The sequence below is a fragment of the Procambarus clarkii genome, unplaced genomic scaffold (assembly GCF_040958095.1).
Source record: "Procambarus clarkii isolate CNS0578487 unplaced genomic scaffold, FALCON_Pclarkii_2.0 HiC_scaffold_103, whole genome shotgun sequence".
NCBI classification, from domain to species: domain Eukaryota; kingdom Metazoa; phylum Arthropoda; class Malacostraca; order Decapoda; family Cambaridae; genus Procambarus; species Procambarus clarkii.
The window spans coordinates 625488-630714 of record NW_027189136.1 but is presented as its reverse complement, the minus strand read 5'-3'; the positions used below and the strand labels follow the sequence as shown (position 1 = coordinate 630714).

Genomic DNA, 5227 nt, shown 5'->3' with positions numbered 1-5227 from the left:
TTCACTAAGTGTTCAGTTAGCTCACTATTGTTCATGACCCGACCTGAAGGTCGAGACTGTAGTCTTATCACCTTCACAGTGCTGAGAAGGTGTTCCTGCAGCCAGAAGGTGTGTTGTTACCTCCTGATGTGACGCTCTACAGTAACGTAACGTAGCCTATGTCATAGTGTGTTACTGAGTAAGTCTGTTGAATCAATTTATTTTGCTATTACACAAAAACTATATATACATTATTCCCCTATATCATTGGTCAGTCTGTTGTACTGCCCTCATGTTATGCTAAGATGCCACTTGTGTTATTTGGGTCGGCTCTGGGTTCGAGGCTCCAAAAGCCTCAATCACTGAATATAAATTCTGTGTGAGGATCCATCAGTGATCTTCAAGATTGTTTCACACAGTTGATGGAGCAGTTGAAGGAGGAGCGACCCAAGTGCGGGAGGTGCAGGGGTATTTCTGACTGGAATCTAGGGCTGTGTGGAGGTCTACACCTGTGTGGAGGCCCACACCTGTGTGGAGGCCTACACCTGTGTGGAGGCCTACACCTGTGTGGAGGCCCACACCTGTGTGGAGGCCTACACCTGTGTGGAGTCCTACACCTGACTACTCTCCACTTGAGCCTACAGCAGACCTCGGCGGGTGCTTTCTTCCGAAGGTTTGTTTGTTGTGACGTCTTGCAACGTGACCTGTTGCGACGTGACCTGTTGCAACGTGACCACGACTGGCGTTGGGGTCTTCCACGCAGCTGCAGGTTGTTACAGGAAGCAACAATAAGCAGGGAAGTAACATTCCCAATTACACATGTAACTAACAAAACTGTAACTGATCACTATATTTTTTGTATCCCAAGTAACCAATAAGACTATTAATAATCACTGTATTTCTGCATTAACAATAGCTAGTTGCCATAACAATTAGCCAGTGAGGAAAACATTCTCGCGTAGCGTTGACGATGATTCAATGTCACTGTTGACCATGTGCTCAGTGGGTAGTGTCACTGATGACCATGTGCTCAGTGGGTAATGTCACTGTTGACCATGTGCTCAGTGGGTAATGTCACTGTTGACCATGTGCTCAGTGGGTAATGTCACTGTTGACCATGTGCCCAGTGGGTAATGTCACTGTTGACCATGTGCCCAGTGGGTAATGTCACTGTTGACCATGTGCTCAGTGGGTAATGTCACTGTTGACCATGTGCCCAGTGGGTAATGTCACTGTTGACCATGTGCTCAGTGGGTAATGTCACTGTTGACCATGGGCTCAGTGGGTAATGTCACTGTTGACCATGTGCTCAGTGGGTAATGTCACTGTTGACAATGTGCTCAGTGGATAATGTCACTGTTGACCATGTGCTCAGTGGGTAATAATAAGTTACTTAAAATGAACAAGTCCACAAGGGCCGTGATGAGGGTTCGGCCTACAGTTGCTTACCTGTGGTGTCGCTGAGCCGGTAGTGGAGGTGCAGACGGGCCGCCCAGGTCCACACCGGCTGGTCCCTGCCTGCTGGGGGTGCTGGTCTGCGAGCACACGGGCTGTGGTGGCGTCCTGGACATGTGTGGTGGCGTCCTGGACATGTGTGGTGGCGTCCTGGACATGTGTGGTGGCGTCCTGGACATGTGTGGTGGCTGGCGTCGGCTTCACTACTCCAGCAGCACGCTACTCAGTGTTCCACACACTCATGTGGGATCTTACGTCACTCATTATCTCCACCTGTTTGTGGAATATATTTAGTCATTTTCACCAGCAGGTTATGACAGCGTATATGTGACTATTTTCGTTGTGTTACCATACCAGCGCCGCTTGTGTGGTTGTGGTGTGTTTTTGGTCGTCACGGGGCGCGGGGAACCAGCAACCATGAGAACATAAAAGACGCTACCTATGGCTACCATGATGTAGTGAACAAAATATTAAGAATGTTGTATAAAGAAGTTCACATTTGTTCTGTTGGAATTATAAAGAACATAACAAATCTGAAACATAGTGACCAGAAACCTAATGTGACCTTAGTAAGCATTCGTAGGCCTAACATCTATGGTCTTAGGCCTAATTTCAGGATGTGTATATTCTTTACCAGACTTGGAAAAATTTTGGTTTAGGTTCTTGTCTTGTGCGTCAGTTCCTCTACAAAATTATCAATACAGACTATATGTACATTTTGTGGGAGGAAAAGAATATATGTTGTTGTTGTACATTCCGTCCACAGTACCACCGTAGCTGTGGGTACTGTAATTGCTGGATGACAGGTTGTCATTCGTGGCTGACAGGTCGTCATTTGTGGATGAGATGTTGGCATTTGAAGATCATTTATACTTTTTTAGCGAGTTATCTTTTTTAACACATAAAAATGAAGGCAACTGCAGAAATTCTATTGGCCCATACGAGGCAGTTTCTATTTATATCCACCGAATCTCATTCATATATATATCTAGCCTACGCTTGAAACAATCAAGGGATCCTATTTCTATTGTGTTACGTGGTATATGGTTCCACAAATCAACAACCCTGTTACTGAACCAATATTTACGCAAATCTTTCCTAAATCTAAACTCATCCAATTTGTACCCATTGTTTCGTAGATATAAATACTTCTTGTGTTTGTCCTGTGTTGATAATTTTAATTCCCTATTAATATCCTCTTTGTTATATGTCCATTCATCCACTGGTACACTCTATCATGTCACCCCTAATTCTTAGCCTTTCTAGAGCATGTAATTTAACCTTTGTCAATCTTGCTTCATATGACAGGTTTCAAATTTGGGGGATTAACTTTGTCATCCTGTGCGGGACGTATTCTAGTGAATTTATAACCATTCTATAGTACGGCGACCAAAACTGAACTGCATAATCTAAATGGGGCCTAACCAGAGAAAGATATAGCTGAAGAACCCCACCAGGTGTCTTGTTACTAACGCTTCGATTGATAAATTACAATCTGACACATATATGTGACACAAATATTCCATTAAATATTATTGTGGGCACCATTAGTTAGGAAATAAAGTTAGCTAGATGAGGAAGTTGTGGAACCCACCCCAATCCACTATTTTACAGAATATATAATGGTATAATAGGAGGTGAGTAGTAGTTTGGGTGTCATTGATTATACAACCTTCAGGTTGAAAAGTTGGGGTCCAGGAGATGAAGCACGATCCCGCAGGCACAAATTGGTGGGTAAATATAGCCGTCTACAAATAGGTCAGTAAACGCACACACGCCCGAAGGGAGCCCAGAGGTAATTACCGCCCCGTACATGTAAGTGTCAGGCCGTGTACACCAGTGTTCCCTCACACGTCCGTGTACACCAGTGTTCCCTCACACGACCGTGTACACCAGTGTCCCCTCACACGTCCGTGTACACCAGTGTTCCCTCACACGGCCGTGTACACCAGTGTCCCCTCACACGGCCGTGTACACCAGTGTCCCCTCACACGGCCGTGTACACCAGTGTTCCCTCACACGACCGTGTACACCAGTGTTCCCTCACACGGCCGTGTACACCAGTGTTCCCTCACACGACCGTGTACACCAGTGTTCCCTCACACGGCCGTGTACACCAGTGTTCCCTCTCACGGCCGTGTACACCAGTGTTCCCTCACACGACCGTGTACACCAGTGTCCCCTCACACGACCGTGTACACCAGTGTCCCCTCACACGGCCGTGTACACCAGTGTCCCCTCACACGGCCGTGTACACCAGTGTTCCCTCACACGGCCGTGTACACCAGTGTTCCCTCACACGTCCGTGTACACCAGTGTTCCCTCACACGGCCGTGTACACCAGTGTTCCCTCACACGTCCGTGTACACCAGTGTTCCCTCACACGGCCGTGTACACCAGTGTTCCCTCACACGACCGTGTACACCAGTGTCCCCTCACACGTCCGTGTACACCAGTGTTCCCTCACACGGCCGTGTACACCAGTGTTCCCTCACACGGCCGTGTACACCAGTGTCCCCTCACACGGCCGTGTACACCAGTGTTCCCTCACACGGCCGTGTACACCAGTGTTCCCTCACACGGCCGTGTACACCAGTGTTCCCTCACACGGCCGTGTACACCAGTTTCCCCTCACACGTCCGTGTACACCAGTGTTCTCTCACACGGCCGTGTACACCAGTGTTCCCTCACACGGCCGTGTACACCAGTGTTCCCTCACACGGCCGTGTACACCAGTGTCCCCTCACACGTCCGTGTACACCAGTGTCCCCTCACACGGCCGTGTACACAAGTGTCCCCTCACACGGCCGTGTACACCAGTGTCCCCTCACACGGCCGTGTACACCAGTGTCCCCTCACACGGCCGTGTACACCAGTGTCCCCTCACACGGCCGTGTACACCAGTGTTCCCTCACACGGCCGTGTACACCAGGGCCAGCGTGGCTCTGAATGACACTGCGGCACTGCCAGCATTAATGATTATAACAACAGTGATACACAACCCTTCACAACACTATAACAACAGTGATACACAACCCTTCACAACACTATAGCAACAGTGATACACAACCCTTCACAACACTATAACAACAGTGATACACAACCCTTCACAACACTATAGCAACAGTGATACACAACCCTTCACAACACTATAATAACAGTGATACACAACCCTTCACAACACTATAATAACAGTGATACACAACCCTTCACAACACTATAGCAACAGTGATATACAACCCTTCACAACACTATAGCAACAGTGATACACAACCCTTCACAACACTATAATAACAGTGATACACAACCCTTCACAACACTAGAGCAACAGTGATACACAACCCTTCACAACACTATAACAACAGTGATACACAACCCTTCACAACACTATAGTAATAGACGAATGTATTCTAGGAAGGTAAAGCCGCCATACATCATAAGTCTTCAGTCGTGGTATGGCCGTTGGCAATACCACGTTGAGAACACCGCTTCTCGTCCGATCAGCGAAGTTAAGCAACGTTGGGTTTGGTTAGTACTTGGATGGGTGACCGCCTGGGTACACCAAATGCTGTTGGCATTAATGTTTAGGAGGCCTGGTCGACGACCGGGCCGCGGGGACGCTAAGCCCCGGAAGCACCTCAAGGTAACCTCAAGGTGGCCAGAATAATTAGGACAACTTAGAGCCACTAGCAGGACACAGAGACATGGAGACCAAAACTGACTGAAGCAGCAACGAAAACTTTCTCCGCCAACATGTCAGGGCAGGTTACATGTAAATCCTCCTCCCTCTCAT

General features: G+C 47.9%; 1 non-coding gene across 1 annotated transcript; it reads left to right on the top strand.

The window, feature by feature from the left end:
• Positions 1-4892: 4892 nt before the first annotated feature.
• Positions 4893-5011, top strand: LOC138360253 (5S ribosomal RNA). Its single transcript, XR_011226251.1, has one exon. It is a non-coding gene; the product is annotated as a 5S ribosomal RNA (ribosomal RNA).
• Positions 5012-5227: the final 216 nt, after the last annotated feature.